General features: G+C 32.1%; 1 long non-coding RNA gene across 1 annotated transcript; it reads right to left on the reverse strand.

Annotated features, from left to right (window-relative positions):
* Positions 1 to 394: 394 nt before the first annotated feature.
* Positions 395 to 7254, reverse strand: LOC131159850 (uncharacterized). Its single transcript, XR_009137875.1, has 2 exons — positions 7054 to 7254; positions 395 to 675 (listed from the first exon to the last, which is right to left on the reverse strand). It is a non-coding gene; the product is annotated as an uncharacterized LOC131159850 (long non-coding RNA).
* Between the last annotated feature and the right edge of the window lie 13975 nt (positions 7255 to 21229).

A 21229-nucleotide genomic window follows, 5' to 3' on the forward strand; every position in this document is an offset into this window, starting at 1 on the left:
GGAAGGTTACACATGACTTTGGAGCATATGAAGTTCTCTAAACTTTCAGTATTAGCATTGGAGATGACAGATGAGAATACTTCATTAACATATATATATATATATATATATTTGTCTCCTTGTCTTCATCTTTTGAGATTCAAAGCACTTGTGCATTTTATGTAGTTGCATTGTGGAAGTACGTTTTGTTCATTTTGAAGAACACACGCAATTAAAAATGAAACAAAGCAATTCAGCAAGCAAAGCCCACTAAAATTGCCATCCAAATAGAGAGGAGGAGAAGTAGCAGAAGTAGAAGAAGAAAGGGGAATAAAACTAACTGTCAACAATCCATCTTCAGGCATGCATTTCATTTGGGTGAGGAGAAGAAGTAGAAGAAGAAAGAGGAAAAAACTATAAACAATCCATCTTCAGGCATGCATTTCATTTGCGTAGGTAACTATCTAATTTACATATGAAATTTTTAAACAACTTCCCTTAAAGATGTATTTACACAAAAGATATAAAAATAGCAAAGATGAAAGCAAAGTGCATCATGCCATAAATTCTAGAAAGTGGGGAATGATGTATATTGTGAGCATAGTTTCAGGGCAGAGAGGCCGTTTCTGTAAACAGTAGGAAACTAAGAACAATGGCATAACACTGACGTTCATGAGCCCTTCTTTTAATGACATCCTGCCAACAAAAGAAGATTCAAAAAAGTTAGGAATATTATGAAGAAACAAAGAGTATCAAGGCAAAGATATTAATGTAGTGTTCATAGAATATGCATTATTTTCAAACCAGACAAACTACAGTGAATGAGATGCTAGAAAATAAAATGAATGATAATGCATAATGGTCCAAATTGAAAGAGTCACTCATTTCCTAATCTTAATTTATGGTAGTCAAATTTTTTTTTTTTCAAGCAAATCACTAAATCAAATCAAATGTACCCAAGTGTAAACTGAAAACATCTCCACTTTAAACTTATTTCAGCAGCCTCCAGGCGAGTTTTGAGTTAATAAATGATTTGTCATAAACAACTACCGAACAAACAAATATTTGAATTTGAATAACTCATTATAAATTGTCAGCAAAATGACATAGGTACCATCAAGGTCATTTATTTAGGCAAAACTTGATGTATTAGAAAAAAAAAAATTTAGTTCTTGTAGGAAAAGTAAATTATTTTCAAAGATATGTTTACTAAAATAACTTCAGAATGCAGCTGAACCAGTCCCACTGCTTAAAGCAATTGACAATAATAAACCATGCAATTGATCGACCTCTCTTTTCCTGTGTAAGCATCTTGTTATGGTGCGTATCCCTTAACAAAGCAAATACTCTATAGCACTGGTCCTGCTAGAAATAGAACAATATATATGTAGTTTTAAGAAACTCATAAACTCAAAAGGATCCGATGTCAGGCTAAACCAAGTGACCTATAAGCCATGTTGTAGATTGTTGACACTGCTTTTTTATGCTTTCATAGGTTATTAATGCATTTTATAAAATAATATTAGTGAGAGGAAAAAGGAAATATCTTTGAATACATTGTTCATGCTTTCCTTTCATTTAGGAAGTCTTTTTTCATGTTGCTTTAGCTTTGACACAAATAAAATATGCCAGACACACAGTTCTCCAATAACTAAGAGTCATAAAAAGCTTTCCACAAATTTGGCACATTTTGTTGCTATTAATAGAGACAGAGCACTTTCAAGGACTATGTTTCGAAAATGTTTTCAGGGAATAACAAAAAACACATCTTTTTGTTTTAAATACTCTTTTGAACTTTCTGTGCTCTTCCTCTGTCCTACCAAATTCTATGTCTCCATAAAGCAAATTAAAATTTTCATCTTTTCCTGTTTAGGATAACGCTTTACAATTCTGAACAACTTCCTTTTCTCCCCTGCCTGAAGAGCTGTGATATTTTTCTTTACCCATAGACAATCCTTAATGGCACATTTCATGTAATATATTAATTTCAAATACTCTAATAGCTAATGTAAAGTTTGAAATATTATTCACAATGTAAAGTTTGAATCCAAAACCCATTCCAAAAAGTAAATTCAGAAAGGTATTGTAATTCTTTCTTAATGCCTTAATTTCTAAGAAAGTCAGTCCCAATTACACAAATTGAACAGGCCAAATATACCAAATAGGTTAATCCTTATCAAAGACAATGAAAAAAAAAGAATAAATTAAAGTGATTAAAAAGAAAAGGGCCATGCAACCAATCATAGAAAAAAGCAAGCTCTAAAATCGAGTGGGGCTGGGTATCCTTTGTGAAGGTGAACCTGGAGAAGGCTGGATGCAATGATGCATGCATATGTTCATTAGGGAGGCCACGAACAAAAATCTGAGAGTTAGTGGTTTGTATTTTTATTTTTATTTTTCAAATTAATAGAAGGTCGAGGGCCTATGAACAACATTGATCGGTTCCTTTGTTAAGATGCTTTGGCAGAAAAACTTTCCAAATTTTTCGTCAAGAATTTCTATTCCATTATTAGTAGCGGACCCATGTTATTTTACACTGGGAATTCATTAGGAAAGCCAGGGCTCTCAAAATAATTGTTTCTTTTCTTCCTCTGAGGCTACCTAAGAAGCCATCTTCATCGAGGAAAATCATCAGAGGAAAGGTGAGCTGGTGGGGGACCAATGTTTCATGTGCAGAAAAGATGTGCAAAATCCCAACCATTTGTTGTTCCATTGTTGGTTGTCTGGGACATTTGAAACTTAGTTCAATGATTTAGGGTGGTTTTGATTATTCTAGGAAGCCTGCTTTTAGTGTCATTGGATGGAGAGAGAGAGAGAGAAGTGGTTTTGAAGGATAGAACTACCTGCACAGAACCTCAGGAAGCAGTCATGAACTAGTTATTTTTTTGGAGATCTGGCAATTTTTAGCCAGACATATAGAGGACTATCACTGCCATTTGGCCAACTATTTGGAAAACCTACTTTACGCATAACTAGGGTGCATATATGAAACTTTGTTTGCTTGTATTCTTTTTAGTTCTAGGTTTTAATGTGTGATTATGTATTTAGTTAACTGCAGTGTATATATATTAGGGTCTGTTCGATTGTGGAAAACAGTTTTCATTTTCCATTTTCAGTTTTTCTAAAGAATTACAAACTTAAGATCATGTATCCACTGTTATGGACAGTGAGAGGTGGAAACGAATCACTATTTTCTTCCGCACTTTCATTTGATGTGGGGATATGACATGCATGCTAGTTATTGACAAGGATAGTAGCATGAATGTGATCTCCAAAGCTACTCTAGGAAGATTGAACCTTAAGGGAGAGCCACATCTCCATCCTTCTAAAGTGAATATGGTAAATAGAAAAAATCTACTTGTCATTGTGAGGTGCCTTGTACCCATTCAAATATGACATGACAAAGATAGGGCTTATTGTGATGTACTCCTAATAAAACCTATGCCCTATTAGGGTGTCCATGGTTGTATGATCACAAAGTGAACAATCATGGTAGGGAAAATAAGATGATCTTGACCCTTACTAAGCCCACTCCCAAGGATCCCAAAACTTAGTAACAATATAGCACTTGGTGTTCTAGTCCAAAGAAGCATGCACTTACTAGATCAAAGGGCTTTTGAGCGAGACAACCTAGAAAATAGGTCTATCTTAGCAATCATTGCCCAAAAAGTTCCTTCTAAGGATCTAGAGTTTCCAAGTGAGTACCCACCTGAAGCAAGGGAATTGTTAGTTGAGTTCTTTGATATAGTACCCGATGAGCTTCCTAGCAAGCTACCCACTTATGCGAGACATTCAACATGACATAGATCTCATCCCATGCTCACAATTACCTAACTTATCCTATTAGATGAACCCTAAATAATGCGCAGAGAGAAGAACTCTTTGTCAAGAGCTTTGTGAGACATAGCCTCGGTCTTTGTGCAACACCATCTCTTCTAACACAAAAAAAATTATGGATATTGGAAGATGTGTGTAGATAGTAGAGCCATCAATAAAATAACTATCAAGTAGAGCTTTTAAAGAGGTGACTAAAGAACCTATATTTAGGCATCCAAACTTTAGTAGAGTTTCCGTAGGATGGCTTACCATACCTCTAGGGGTAAGAATAAGTAGAGTTTTGAGTCAGTAAGGACATCCTATAGCACTTTTTAGTGCAAAACTCTCAAATGCTAAATAAAGATATGACAGATATGATTAAAGAGTTCTTTGTCGTAATGAGATATCTTCAACATTGGAGATATTATTAGTTACCCTGGGACTTCATACTCTTGTCGAATTGTTTGCTTCCGCAATATCTGATTTCATAAAAGAAGTTGCTAAGCACAAATATCTGGGTTCATAGAAGAAGTTGAGTGCTAAGCATGGTTGTGTAGAGTTTTTCTCAATGAGTATACTTGAGAATAAGGTACTTGATTACCTCAGTACAATAGAACTGATTCCCCATATCATGAGAGTCGAGGTCCTCGAGTCTGAATGTTTGAAGGATTAGTATTCTACTTGTCCTAATTTTGAGCTTCTCTTCAAGAGGTGAATAAGGTCATCATAGAGATTTTGGATTTTATCATCCATACGTGTTGCCTATTTAGAGATACTAGGTTATGCATTCCCCGTTCTTCTTTTAGAGAGTCTTAGTTTGAGAGTAGGATGTGTGATGGGTTAGCTGGTCATTTAAGGAGGTATAAAACCACTGCATTAGTCGAGGACAAGTTTTGTTGCCCTTCCATGAAGAGGGATGTTGCTGGGATAGTGTCTCAATGTCATACATATCAGCTAGCCAAATCTAGAAGACATAACAAATTTCTTTATACTACTCTTCCATTGCCACACACACCTTGGACAGACCCAAGTACGGATTTTTTTTCTTAGACTCCCCAAAACAATGTGAAAACATGATTCCATATTTGTTTTTGTTGGTAGGTTTTCCAAGATGGCATGAGTTATCCTATATAATAGGGCTTCTGATGCATCTCATTTGGCTAAATTGCTTTTTAAGAGGTCATCAAATTGTATGGTTTGCCAGCTTCCATAATGTTTGATAGAGATATCAAGTTTTTAACTTTTGGAAGACACTTTAGAAAATATGTGGGACTCACTTGATGCTCTCTTCTGCTTGCCATCCTTGAACTAATGGTCAAGCGAAGGTTGTAAATTGTAGTCTTGCTGATCCACTTAGGTGTGTGATGGGAGAAAAGTAGGGCAATTGGAACTTGGTGCCACCAACTTTTGAGTCTGCTTATAATAATTCTAAATAGGTCCACAAGTAAAAGATCTTTTGAGTTTATATTTGATCACAAACCCCATGCACCCATTGATCTTGTTCCTTTGCCACTAGATGCCTACGTTTCAAAGACCAAGTCCTTTGTTCATCACATTTATGAGTTGCATGTCGAGAATAGGCAAAAATTTAATGAGTAATATGGGTTATAAACTTGCCACGCATGTGCATCGTATAGCTATAGACTTTAATGTGGCTAAAAAATGTCATGGTTCGCATTTGGAAAGCTCCATGCACGTGCTAGTGGCCCTTTCTCCATGTTTAACAAACTTGGACCTATGGCAAATTTACCTAATTTTCCTACTCAAATGATCATTGGGCGAGTTTTTAATGTGGAGGATTTGACACCTTAGCAAGGTACCTTTGAGCCTCGTGCTTTTTCATATGGTACTCATGCAGGGACAACAATTCCTTAGCTTCCTTTCATTTCTCGGTCATGGGAGATAGTGGAGTCTATTTTGGACAATGAGTTTGTAATATGTCCTCAGGGTGGTCTCAATGGTACTGGGTTTAGTGGAGAGAATGTTCCAATTCAGATATTACATGACTTACCATGGATGTTGTCCAAGAATGCATTGTAAGTTATTTGATTCATATTTATAGTCACGATTTCTGGAGCAGAGCTTCTAAGGAAGCATGACATAGGATTGCCTACATCCTTTAGGCCGCCCATTTGACACGCTTATTTTGGGCGTATATTTAGGAAATTATGTTTGTATTCAACATTTCTTTTTATTCTGTAATTTCTTGCTCTGCTTGGGGTCTTTAAATATGCGTTTGCTAGTTGCAAGTATAAATACTTGGCTTGTGAGTTGTTTGGAACAGTTATTAAAATTGAATTCAGAATTTCCACTGTTGTCCCCACTCTCATCTAGGATTCTCTCCTCTTCTCCTTCTTCCTTCTTCTTTCTTCTCTTTTTGTTCTTATCTATGCTTCTCAATTTCTAAATTTTGCTTCAATTCCAGTTCTGCTTTCTTATTCTCTCCATTGTCTTTAATCCTTGCTCTTCTCCCCATTCTTCTCTTCTTCTTTCTATATCTCTCTTCTAATTCTCTCTCTTTCTTATTCTGAATTTCTATTCCAAAAAAGCGATCCCTTACAAAAATGTGAAAGCTAGGACCCATTCTACCTCTTTTGCCTTGAAATAACAAACTACGTCAAGAGATTTGGGTAAACTGGGAATGCTCAGTCAGCATGTTTGAAACAACTTCCAAGATTTTCAGAGGATAGATCAATTCAATTTCTCATTGTTTTCTAGGTGTTAGAAAATAAGAATAACACAAACCCTATCTTTGCGAGAGATTTTGAATTTGGATTTTGTGTGGATTTGAAAAAATGTAATATAAAATTATATTAAATTTTATCTGAATCCGCCCAAATCCAAATCTAAAACCGGAAATCCATACTCCTAAACTGCAACCTAAATATTTGGTGTTTGGGAGCATTAAATTTAGATATTGGAATTGAATTGTTTTAGATTTAAATAAGATATAACATTGCACTAAATTTTTTTCAAATCTATACAAATCTAAATCCAAATCCCAAAATTCATACCCCAAAACTTTTTAAGGAAATAAAAATTACATTATGCATTTAATATGCTGTCAACAACCATAACCATAAAAGCAAAAAAAACAAAGAAGCACTCCCACCGCAAATAGCCCACTACATAAAGAAAGGCGACAGGAAGCACGGAAATGAAGTTGGCGAAGGATAATGAAACGTTAAAACATGATTTCATGCTTAAATGCGCAATTGAAGAGAATAAAATGGCGAGTTCAGTAGTTACATAGCATACCCGTGGAGATGGATTTGAGCCCTAGAACTGCGAAGGCAGATGCGCAGAGCTAAGGTATCAGGTCCTGGCCATTCGGCTCAGTGGCAAAGACTACTGTGTTGGGACTCGGGAGGTGTCAACAAGATCTCTGATGGTTACCCCAATCGGTTTTTCGCTCAATAGGCAAAATTTTACTGAAAATAAGGGATGGTTTGGTATCACAAAATTATAAAAATGAATTATAAAATTTAAAATACAAATAAAAACAAACCAACAACTTATTTAATTAATATTTTAAAATTTAATATAAAATAAAATTTTGATTAAATAAATATTTGTTTTTTTCCTTAATAACTAAAATTTAGTTCAAACAATAAGTTAAAAAATATAAATTAAAAAAATTATAATAAAAATTATTATATTATTTTACTCAATTATTGTATTTTAAAATTGCTTTATTGTACACAACATTTGAAAAGTAGTAAAAATATTTTTTAAAATAATTTTTATTTTTTTGAAATTTATGATTTTTTATTTTATTATATTTTAAAACAATTTATCTGAAATTCAGAATAAAAAATTCACCACTTGAGCATTAAGTAAACAAAAAAGTAATGGTTATAAATATTCAAAGTCACAAATCACAATTTAGAAATTGCCATGTTTTCATTAATATTTTCATTTGGAGAAGTCATATATTAATATTTCTATAAAATAATTTTTTTTAATTTCTTATTTATAATGATATAAATATTAAACTTAATATTTTATGTAATTTTAATCAGTGTATTCTAATTTGATCATATCTTATAGTTTTAAACTTTTTCTTAGCCTTACATTTACGTGGTGTCATAATAGTATCTATGTTCGATGTTTATATTTTATAATTTTAAATAAAATATAATTTTTTATAAATAATTTTAAATATTCACATTTTAATATTTATAATTTTTTAAAAATTCTAAAAAATAGTAAAGATTACTAAAATATGCTATATAACATTATTTAAAGAAATCACGTGCAATGTAGTGACTTTTTTTACTAGTTTTTATTTCAAAAGAAAAAAAACAGGTTTTCACAAGATGAATTTAAGGTTTTTCCATTCTCCCAAATACAATTTTTTGGATGCAATGAAGATATATGTAATATAAGCATTTCTAGTAATAGCAATAACAATAGTAATAAATTTTAATAATTATTATTATCATTTTTAATAATAAAATAATTTCAGTAGTAATTTTCTTGTTTTTCTTTGTTTGATATTGGGCATAGATGAGTAAAATATCATCTTAAAAATATTTTTATTTAAATATATTTTTAAATTATAAAATAATTCCCTTGATGAACAAAAAAGAAGAACAAATTTTATTATTTTTTTTAAAAGTAACACTCTTACTTTTACTAGGAAATTATTTTTTTCTTGCTTTCCCAAAAAAAAAAAAAAATGAAGAAGGAGAAGAAGGTTGTGTTTGGGAAGTTAGATTTAAAGTATATTTAGATATGTGTGGCTTTGAAAATAAATTTTTTTTTAAATTTTTCAAATTCACAAATCTAAAATTAATGCCTAAATTCTAAGCTTCTAAATAAATAAATCATTAATTAATTAAATTTTTCACCTTTCTTAAGACATTTTTTTGTTCTCAGATAATTTATTTATTTGATTATTTGGATGGGAAAGCAATAATTTTTTTTTGTTTTTAATGTTAATCAAACTTGATTTGGATCAATCTGAAGCCAGGAGTGCGTATAGGGTGGTCCCGGTGCCGTTCCCGATTAGGAAAACCTTAAAACATATGTTTATCGAAAACTAAGAAAGAAGATGGATAAACTAGTTCAAAGTATCATGAACAAAGGAAAATTCTTAAAAGAAGATAAGAATAAACAAGAAGAAATAAGCAAAAGATCTGATAAAAAAGAGTTACAAATATCACTTGGCAAAATTGAAAGAAGATTATCGAATTGGAATGGTAAAAGTTTACCAAGTCAAGATTTAAACAAGATCTGGAAGATGACTAGATCAGAAAGCAAAATTATTAAAAATAAAGGATCAATAGAAAAGGATGAAGAATATTTTATAAAAATTATTAACAAATCAGATCTTTTGCTTGTTTCTTCTTGTTTATTCTTATCTTCTTGTTTATTCTTATCTTCTTTTAAGAATTTTCCTTTGTTCATGATACTTTGAACTAGTTTATCCATCTTCTTTCTTAGTTTTCGATAAAAATATGTTTTAAGGTTTTCCTAATCGGGAACGGCACCGGGACCACCCTATACGCACTCCTGGCTTCGGCGGGCTGACCAACGGATTTTTACTACCTTACCAACGCTCAGCGAAAATCAAAACATATATTTTATAAAAAAACTTTGAAAGAGCAATGAATAAAACTTGCTCTGATACCAGATATTAGGGCAAATCGCAATGATGAATCATTATACAAGTTGTTAACACTTGACATTCAAACTAAAGGTTACAATATGAACTCAAGAAGTTCAAATCTTGAACTTATTTATCAAATCTATTATAAGGCAACAACTTCAATAATATTACCAAATTCACTTCAAACAAGTGAAAAAGGAGAAACACTTATGTTACAAGCCAATTATAATAGAAAATCATTTGCCTCTCATCCCAAGAAACTTCTATGGAATGAGATTCAGGCCGGAGGAGATTGAGAATTCACAAACTTAAATGAAACAGATCATCAAATTATTCCAGAAACACAAAAGACAATTGCCACAAGAATTATTCAAGATCAAGAAGGAAATGTTAAAATTAACTTTCAATCTTTACTCACAAGAAGTCATAGTCTTGGACAAACTTCGAGACAACCAATCGATTTAGGAAGAAAAAGTATTTCAAGTCTTTACACTTATGTTGAACCAAATCAAACAAATCTTAAGTTAAAAGGAGTTGATTTTGGTCCTGAAATACCTCAAGGATATTATCAAGAGATCCCTGAATCAAATTCTCCAACAGAATCACAAATCTTAACAGAAGAACAGAGAGAAAACCTTTATGAAGAAAACCATTGAAGCAATGTTATGGTTATTAATGAATTTATTCCTGATATGAAACTTATTGAGAAAGATTTCAATCATGAACTTAATAAGAAAAACAGACAGTTATTTATTAAAAAATTTAATAAAGAAGAAAGAGAACAAATTAAGATAGAATGGTTTAAAAAGATGGAACAGACAAAAGAAAATATTCCTTTCTTCAAATTTGTCAAAGACAGACAAACAATTAATGTTATACAAAATCCCGTTAAAAACTAGAAGACAACTGATAATTATTTTGTCAAAGCAATTCATCCTCCAGAAAATTCAATTAGGTTTAATTACAAAGGAACAGAAATTCTAGCTTCTCCTTTTAAAGAATCAAAAGGAAAGACAGAAGTTGATCAATTAATTAGTCAAAATAATTACACAAATCAGATGTTAAGATCAATAGCTACTCAATCAACAAGGATTGAAGAACAACTTGAGAACCTTGTTGAAATTAAAGGCGATAGCACTTATGAAAAAGGAGAATCAAGTAAATCAAAAGAAAGACTTGAAGAATCAATTAAATTTAACATTGTTGATCATAATCTTAAGAATTTTAACTTTGACAAACAGAATGAATTACTTATCAAAAGAATTGATGAGTTAGTTGGTCAAACCTCAAATCTTAAAATTAATACAATAACCAAAGAAGAAGCAATTAATGCTCTTGAGTCAAACTTTACGGAAGAAACCTTTGACATAAATAAAATCAAAGACTGGAAAAGTCAAAGTCAAAGAACTTATTACAAGAAACTCACACCACCAAGTCTTTTATCAGAAGAATCAAATGATCTTCTTCCTCAAAGAAACTTTCAAGGAAATGAAATTCATGAATGGAGAATTGATGGTCTTACTGAACATCAACTTCATTCCTTTTTACATCAAATGGCTATGGCAGCGACTGCCTATAGACTTCATTCAAATAAAGCAAGTGAGGAACAAATTGTTTCTCTCCTTACTCATGGTTTTACTGGAACCCTTAGAGAATGGTGGGATCATTATCTCACTGCCTTTGAAAAAAAACAAATTTACGAATCAAAGAAAGTTAAGGAAGAAAATGGAATCCCTACTCAAGAAAGTGATGCAGTTGCAGCACTAATTTGGTCAATCTTTAGACAATTCATTGGTGAACAAAGTAGCCAACATGAGAAGAACAGTGTTACTCTTCTTAACCTTACTTGTCCAAAATTATCAGACTTTCAATGGTACAAAGATATTTTTATTGCCAAAGTCATGGGTAGACCAGATGGAAGATCTGGTTTCTGGAAAGAAAAATTTATTAGTAGATTACCAAAACTCTTTGCTCAGAGAGTAAGAGATCGTGTTAAAGAGACCTTAGGAACAAATTACGAATCAATTACTTATGGTCAAATTGTTTGTACAATTAATCATGAAGGTCTTAAATTATGCAATAAGCTCAAAATCAATCCCAAATGAAGACTGAGTTCAAAAGAAACAAAGGTGAACTTGGAGATTTCTGTACTCAATATGGTTACGAGAAAATTCAAGCACCTTCAAGAAAACACTTAAAGAAAAATTTTAAGAAGCATAAACCATCAAAACATTATAAAAATTACGATAAAAAACACTATAAAAGAAAGAAGAAAAATTATGCAGAAACTTCAAAACCTACTAGAGAAAAACCCAAAAAATTTAAGAATCAAAAAACCTATTTCAAGTGTGGAAAGAAAGGTCATTATGCAAGAGACTGCAGAGTTAAGCAAGATATCAAAGAACTTAATATTGGAAGAAAATTAAGAAGACAAATGCTTAACTTAATCATTGAAAGTAATTCTGAATCTGAAAACACTTTAGAACCTTATTCATCATCTTCAGATAAGGAATTTATCAATGAAATTAATTCAAGTTCAGAATTTTCAGATCAAACCTCATCTTCAGAAGAATCTTGTCAAGAAGACTTAGGGTTTTGTTCTTGTAATAAATGTTCAAAATCAGTCAATGTTATTTCAAAATCAAATGAAATCATTCTTGAAATGATTGAATATATTCAAGCTCCAGAAATAAGAAATAAATATTTACAAAAATTAAAAAGAAACTTAGAAAATGATAAATTACCAAAAATCAAAGAAGGTTATAATCTTGAAGAGATATTTAACAGATTCAAAGACAAAGAAACTTTGCCAAAAGAAAATTTATCCATTCAAGACTTACAAAGAGAAGTCAATCAAACTAAAGAAGAAATTAAGAAGTTAAAAGAACAAAGTGAAGAATTTAAGCAAGAAATACTTCATTTAAATACAAAAGTTGACAAGATTAATTATAAAGGAAAAGAGAAAATCAATTCAGATGATGAAGATGATTTTCAAATTAATCAAGGATTTTTTCATTATTTATCAAAAGTAAATATTCATAAATGGTATTCAGAAATTAAAATTTTTATTAATAAAGATTTTGTTCTCAAAGGATGTGCCATGTTTGACACAGGAGCAGACTTAAACTGTTTACAAGAAGGTCTTGTACCTTCCTGTTACTACGAAAAAACAAAAGTACAATTATTCAGTGCAACAAATTCTACACTTAAAATACAATACAAAATTTCTAATGCTCATATTTGTAAAGATAACATTTGCCTCAAAACCACTTTCGTACTTGTCAAAAATATGCAACAAGAAATTATTCTTGGAACACCATTTTTTACCATGATTTATCCTTTTACAGTTAATGAAAACGGTATTCTTACTTCAATCAGTGATCAAAGTATTACATTTGAATTTGTTGACAAAATGCATGAAAAAGAAATTAACACACTTAAAGATTTAGGAATAAGTAAAATAAACCTTATTCAAAATAAGCAAAAACATATTAAATCTTTATCAAGGGAAATTTATCATAAAAAAATTGAATAACAAATTCAAAACTCAGAAATCAAGACACAAATTGATTTATTCAAAGAAAAACTTAAAAAAGAAGTTTGTTCAGATCTCCCAAATGCTTTTTGGGACAGAAAGAAACATTTAGTCAAAATACCTTATGTCAAAATTTTTGATGAAGAAAAAATACCTACAAAAGCAAGACCAATACAAATGAATAAAGAATTACTCAAATATTGCAAAAAAGAAATTCAAGAACTACTTAATAAAAAATTTATTAGAAAAAGTAAATCTCCTTGGAGCTGTGCAGCCTTCTATGTTCAGAATCAAGCTGAAATAGAAAGAGGTGCTCCAAGACTTGTTATTAATTACAAACCTTTAAACAAAACTTTACAATGGATTAGGTATCCAATACCTAACAAAAGAGATTTACTAAATAGACTTAATATTGCTTCAATATACTCAAAATTTGATATGAAATCAGGATTTTGGCAAATGCAAATAGCTGAAGAAGATAAGTACAAAACTGCATTTACAGTACCATTTGGACACTACGAATGGAATGTAATGCCCTTTGGACTCAAAAATGCTCCTTCAGAATTCCAAAACATTATGAACAAAATTTTTAACAATTTTACAAATTTTACAATTGTATACATCGACGATGTCCTTGTATACTCTAAGTCAATCAGTCAACACTTCAAACACTTCAATATTTTTTACAATGTTGTTAAAAGAAATGGTTTAGTCGTCTCTAAACCAAAGATCAAGTTATTCCAAACCAACATTAGATTTCTTGGTCATCAGATTTATCAAAATAAAATCACCCCAATACAAAGATCCCTAGATTTTGCTGATAAATTTCCAAATAAAATTATTAACAAAAATCAATTACAAAGGTTCTTAGGATGCTAAAATTATGTTGCAGATTTTATTCCAATTATAAGAATATTAATCAAACCACTATTTAAAAGACTTAAGAAGAATCCTCCAATTTGGAATGAAGAATGCACCTAGATTGTTATCAAGGTCAAAACCTTAGTCAAAACCTTACCAAACCTTAGTCAAAACCTTACCATGCCTTAGTCTTCCTGACCCAGAAGCCTTTATGATTGTTGAAATAGATGCCTCTAATGAAGGATTCGGAGGTGTTCTTAAACAGAAGGTTGCTTCAAAAGAAACCTTGGTTAGATTTCACTCAGGAGCCTGGTCAGGTCCTCAAATTAATTACTCTACTATTAAAAAGGAATGCTTTCAATCGTTTTATGCATTCAAAAATTCCAAGACAATTTGATTAACAAAGAATTTTTACTCCGAATTGATTGTGCTAGTGCAAAAAACATTATTGAAAAAGATGTTAAAAATCTTGTTTCAAAACAAATTTTCGTAAGATGGCAAGCAATTCTTTTAGTTTTTGATTTTCAAATTGAATTTATTAAAGGAACATCTAATTCAATTCCAGATTTTTTAACAAGAGAATTCCTACAGGGAAATTATGGCAAGAAGACAAGTTGCAAGTGACTTTTATTCGAAGGCCTCTTCCTCAAAAGCCTCAGAAAGAATTCCTTTATCAAATAGATTTTCCCCTCTTGAGAGACCCAATAAACCTCAAACTCCTAGCTTCAAAGACATTATGGAAGGAAGAGTGATCTCTCCTCACCCTTCTCCTTCAAAGAGTGCTCCAAAAGGTTACTTTACTAACAACGTTTATGAAGATTTTTTTTAATTGGAATGGGAAGCATCCCAGCAATTCAAAGTTATCAAAAAATGCTTCTTTAGAGGATGTCATTCTGACACTCCCGACATTATCAAAGACAGAAGATTTTATGAATTAATTCTTATTGAAACCAACTCTGTTATCATTGATCACACCTTTGATCTTCAAGATCCTCAAAAGATAAATTTTTCAAAATTGAAAATTATCAAAGTTATTTCTCCTTCTGAATGGGGACAACATCCTCGAACTTCAAAAGATTTTAAAGGAATTTATATTCCTCAAACCTATGATTATCAAGACTATCAGAAGGCTTGGTATTTTGCTTTTTACGTAAGAAATTTTACTCACTCTTGGTTCATCCATTTTGACCAAAAAATTATTAAAAATTTTCCAAAATGGTTCTTCACCTGGTTTTCTTACTTTGGTGCTAAAGCAGGGATTTTTCCAAATGACATTCAAAAGGATTTTAATTTATTTAGAAAAAATTTTAAATTACCTTTAGATTACTCAAAAGGACGTCTTGAGGAGACTGCTTGCCTCCTTTTCTTCTGTTCATTTTTTATGATCACCTGGATTTTCTGCTGGGATTATGTTCTGATTTGCCCAGCTGATAGCTTATTTGGTCATTCCAAATCATTACGAAGAATCTTCAAAATCCATTGGTGGGATAAATTCATTATGCCTGAAGGCAAAGTTCGTGCCTGACTTTCAAAATCAGAAGTTCCTATTACTCAAAAGGAAAAGAAGATTGTTCTTGAAAACGATGATACCATGTCAACAGTTTCTTCAAGAAAGTCCAAATCTTTGACAAAGTCAAAATTACTCAAGATGATTGCTTAACTCAATTTAGATGAGTCAGGATCCGAACCTGACTCGCCAACCGCTCCGAATTTCAAACTACTAGGATCCGATATTGAATCCTGGTACAAATTTATGAATGACCCCGAGGAAATTCCTCGAAAGAAACTTAAACAGAAGATGCTCTTTTATTCAAGACTGACAGGTCATCCTGTCCCCTTATGATGTGTTTTTTATTCAAGACTGACAGACCATCCTGTCCTCTTCTCAAAGTCCTTATCAAGACTTTTGCAGCTGTTAACCACTTGGTCCAGCTTGTAAATTATGAGTGCGTAAGGATTGAGTGTTTTACACCTGTCCACCATTTTGGGTCAGGGTTGTATTTTCTTTTATATTTTATCTAAAGGTGGTGGTTTCCCACACAAATGCAGCCGTCCATATGGTGTCACCTTTATTTAAAATATTTTGTTTTGTTGTGTTAGCTCGCGTGTCCTGTAAGGAATCTGCGATTGTTAGTGGACAATGGGACCCAATGAGCACCCGTACTATCTTTCCCTGACTCCAAATCATTTCAAGTCCGAGCCAATTTGTCTATAAATAAGGAGTTCAGCATTAGTTGGACCATTCCATTCTCCCAAATACAATTTTTTGGATGCAATGAAGATATATGTAATATAAACATTTCTAGTAATAGCAATAACAATAGTAATAAATTTTAATAATTATTATTATCATTTTTAATAATAAAATAATTTCAGTAGTAATTTTCTTGTTTTTCTTTGTTTGATATTGGGCATAGATGAATAAAATATCATCTTAAAAATATTTTTATTTAAATATATTTTTAAATTATAAAATAATTCCCTTGCTGAACAAAAAAGAAGAACAAATTTTATTATTTTTTTTTAAAAGTAACACTCTTACTTTTACTAGGAAATTATTTTTTTCTTGCTTTCCCAAAAAAAAAAAAAAAAAAAATGAAGAAGGAGAAGAAGGTTGTGTTTGGGAAGTTAGATTTAAAGTATATTTAGATATGTGTGGCTTTGAAAATAAATTTTTTTTTTTAATTTTTCAAATTCACAAATCTAAATTTAATGCCTAAATTCTAAGCTTCTAAATAAATAAATAAATAATTAATTAAAATTTTCACCTTTCTTAAGACATTTTTTTGTTCTCAGATAATTTATTTATTTGATTATTTGGATGGGGAAGCAATAATTTTTTTTTGTTTTTAATGTTAATCAAACTTGATTTGGAAGTATAAAGTTCTAATTTAGATTGAAAACTATGTGAAATTCTTCAAAACTTAATACAATTTTACATATGTGTTATTTAAAGTCATATAACTTAAAATTAAAGGCTAAAATGTTATTTTTGAACCCAACACTATTAATAATTTATAAAAATATTTTTTGTAGTCTTAGTTTATAGGTAACTTTTATTATTATTATTATTATTATTATTATTATTATTATTATTATTATTTATGGTTACTCTTGGTTATTATTAGTCTGCAACTGCTCATTACTATTTGTAGTTTATGATTTAGAGGAAAATTATGACTATATGCAAAGCAAATGCAGATAATATAATTTAAATTGTTAGCCTTCATTTACATCGAAAATTTGTGTGAAAGAACATAAAATAAGACGAGAGAAAATTCATTTGTATTGTGTTTGTTCTTTGTATAGTAAAAAATGTTTTTCAAATACAATGAAGATTTTAAAAATAAAGATTATTGTCATCCAACTTGAATGACTCATTTTGGTTGCCAACATATTTACTAATCGTTTAAAAATAAAATAAGTATAGACAGTTAAATCATTGGTTCCCTAACTTACATATTTATTTTAGAAAATAGAAACGCTACTTTATTTTAGTTTTAAAAAGGTAAAATAAATGAAAACTTTTTTGAAAAGAAATTAGGTTGGAATATCAGTAAATAGGAAAGGTAATTCTTTCAATTCTTCTTTGATAAAATTAAAAAAAAAAAAAAAGTAATATGTTATAGCAACCATTTTATATTACTATACTTATTTTATATGTGGGTACCTTTCTTTATAGAAAACAATTTTTTTAGAATAATTATAAAACACAACAAAGAGTTGCAGTATCAATTAGTTGACCACCGCCTGTAGATGCCTGCTACAATTTTCATTCCATTTGTTTATTATTTTCATAAATCTTCCATTTATTAACCCATTTGGAAAAGGTTTTCGTGAGATCTATATAGCAAATTTAATCTCGTGAAAAACCTATGACTTTCTGCCTCTCCAAAATGAACATCTATTCATGCAAATATAGAAAATGAAGGGAAGTAAAAAGGAAAAAGATTGTTGGTTTTTGGTTGTGTTGAAAATTAAACTTGACGGTGGGGCGGTGTCAGCAAAACTCGATCAAAAGCTGCTCCACCAACCTAGCCCGATATTGTTAAATTTTCTAAACTGCAGGAAACTTACTCCACCTACTAACCAATTTTGTTGAAATTAATATCAACCTACCATTCATCCTTTGCTATAAATAGATGTGTGTATGTGTGTAATGTAAAATGTGGTGTAGAGAGGGTGAATAACCAGTGAGAGATTTTGAATTGAGATTTTCCTCTGTAATTTTTTTAGATTAAAATCAACTTTGTGCAATTCCTCACTAAGTTTCAATCACAACCAATGATTGAGTGAGTCTCCTCCACCCATCAGTGGTATCAGAGCATCAGGTTTGCCGGAATTCGCCAAACAGAGGCGAACAAAGGGGAAATTCGAATTTTTTCCTAGATTTGAAGTTGCTCAAAATCCAAAATTAAGTATATCATTGTAAAATTCGCGTTGAGATGAGTCCCGAGGTGGAAACCATGTCTTAAATAGAGTCCTAGAGCCCCCACATGCTCCGCCAATGAATTCAGCGTCAACGACACGCGCCTCACGCGTCGGGGAAACTATTTACCGGTAACGTCATGCGCTGCATGCATCCTCACGCGTCTTCTCCTCCTGATTGACGTGATCCGACCCAAAAACCCTATCCGCAACCTGACCTAGCAAACAGCAACTCGGAACTGGCCCCGTGAGCACAACCCGACCCGGCTACCAACCCGCATCCAGTCGCCGACACGCGGCACGCGCAGAATCTGCCACGTATCCTTACGGTAATATCTGAAGTCGTTAAACTCCATTAAGTCAACCCTTTTTAAAAAAAACCCGTCTAGAATTCCTTTTACCCTTAAATAACCTCAGTTACTACAATTAAAAAATATGACAAATCGAGAGTTTCGGTCGATTATATTTTAAGTTTGGTTGACCCAATTGATAAGTACGGTCGACTGAGGCACTTTTGAACTACAGATATAGTCGACTGAATTAAGGCGATTTTGAAAACGTTCAAGGTTCGGTTGACTATATTTGAAATTCAGTGTGTTATTCATACGGTTCGGTCGACTCAATCAAAAATGAACTAGAAGTTTGGTAGACTAAGTTGTTGGGAGTCAGACACGTGCCAGTTCGGTCGACTATGGAAGATACGTTCAAAAACATTCGATCGACTGAACCTTGGTCAAAATGTTGACCATTGAATGGTTCGGTTGACTGAGATGAATATAACTACCTGGGTTCAGTCGACTAAGACCCTTTCAAATATTATTTTAGGTCTTAATTCTTACTAGAGTTTACCCCTGATACATATGATATGATTTGTAAGATAGAGGAGATTCGTGTAAGTGATGTGTAGGGACCTAGGGTCGATCTAAGGTCATTAAGCTTATAGTCCTACCATGCATGTAATACATTAATTATTACTGCCATTTGATTATCACGGACCTGAATTAATTTAAACATAAAATACAAATGTAAACAATTTGGTCTTCATTTCCTCAAAGTCACCATACGCCACCAGGTGATATAATTCTTTTCCATTTCATGTGTAGAGTGATCATGCACACAAACTCAAGGCATAGATTAAATACTAAGATATTTGTCATTATCAAAACGGGATATGACCAATAAGGTTAACACAAAGTAAATGGTTAATACATAATTATTCCACAACCATAGCAATATAAAGAGAGTAAAGATAAGAGCAACGACACCAGGAATTACGTGATTCGGCAAAGACTACATCCATGGGAGCAATCGGCAAGAGATTTACTATGAAAATCAATGATACACACTTAATGATATTCTCTCCTTCTCTCACCCCTATTTCACTCTCTCACATATCAAAATACGCCCAGAAGAACATATATAGAACAAGCCCTTGAAGGTTTCCCTCCGAATCTCCAATTGTCACATCGTTCAAATTCAAAATTCAAATAACTTCTCATAGCCCAGGTGCACTCGTCGACGAGTATAGGGGATTCGTCGACGAGACATGTAGTGACCCGAAGAATAATAGCATTTTAGTAATAATAAGAGGGATGAAAATAGATACAGAAACAAAAGGAGGTCGTAGACCTCCTCAACAACATTGCATTTTGGGGATAATTTTTAATTTTAGGGAATTGCCAAGACTCATCGACGAATACAGCGGTTCGTCGACGAGTGTAGAAGAAAATTGGTTGACGAATACAGGGATTCATCAACGAGAAAATACCGAGCGAGGTTTTTGGCTGCTCTGAATTTCATCGATGAATACAGGGCTTCGTCGACAAATTTAATGAAGGACTTGTCGATGAGGTTACGTGTCTCATCGACGAATCTGACCCTATAAATAGCTAAAAATCTGATTTTTATTCACTTTTGACGCTTCTCTCTCTCTCTCTCTCTCTCTCTCTCTCTCCAACGTCTCTCTCTCTCCCTTCTCTCTTCGTTTCTGGCCTCGTTAGTCACCGGATCGAAGATTTGAGACTACCACGACGCTCCCGGCGAAGTTCTCTACAAGTCTTCCAGAGCTGATCATGGGGAAAACAAAGTTGGATTTCATCCCAAATTCAGGGTAAGGCCTTTTAGTCCCTTTTTGGCCTTATGATAGTTATAGAAAATGATGTAGGTGGAGAAATACTGATATTATGCTCTAACATATGTTGGTTTCAGGGTGTTGTGTAGGAGGCCCTACGGGAGTTAAGCTAGTACTCCATAGGGGCTTTCTAGTAGTCAGGTAAGAGAAATATGTTGTGCTAGGTATTTTTAAAATATTATACAGTTTATTAAATGATGAAAATTATGTATTACAGTATCGTGTGACTTGTGAATATGAACATAGTACGAATATATGTTTTACGATATTTCAGTATTCTAATTTTACGATATTTCAGTATCATGATTTTATGAATCTCAATACCATGATTACACGAATATCAGTATTATGATTATGCAGTTTCAGTATTATGATTATGCAGTTTCAGTGTTATGATCATACAATTCTCAGTATTATGATGTATGAATTATAGTACAGTTATACAGCATCATGGTTATTATTTCAGAATCATGGTAATTCAGATAGTTGTATATAGAAATATATTATATAGTATCAGACCCTATTAGACTTGCAGCTACAGAGCACGGTCTTGTTGCTACAGATATTATGTTACTTTATGTGTGCAACCACCTACTTAGATAATACGTGGTAAGGTCGATCACCTAGGCCCTGAAGAGGACAGGCTCCCCATCCAGATATGGGTTGAGGAGGGCAGATCAATCGATGGAGTATAGTGATTTATTCCTAGTTCGCCAGCCAGGGTAAATCCTATCTACGGGCCGCACAACCCTGTCATGAGGGGGTAAGTCATGACACACAGATAGCCACAAGGAACATTTTCAATTATTATTAAATATGTATATATTTGTAGAAACAGGGCACATACTTACTTATACTAGAAGTA

The sequence above is a fragment of the Malania oleifera genome, chromosome 7 (assembly GCF_029873635.1).
Source record: "Malania oleifera isolate guangnan ecotype guangnan chromosome 7, ASM2987363v1, whole genome shotgun sequence".
Taxonomy (NCBI): Eukaryota; Viridiplantae; Streptophyta; class Magnoliopsida; order Santalales; family Ximeniaceae; genus Malania; species Malania oleifera.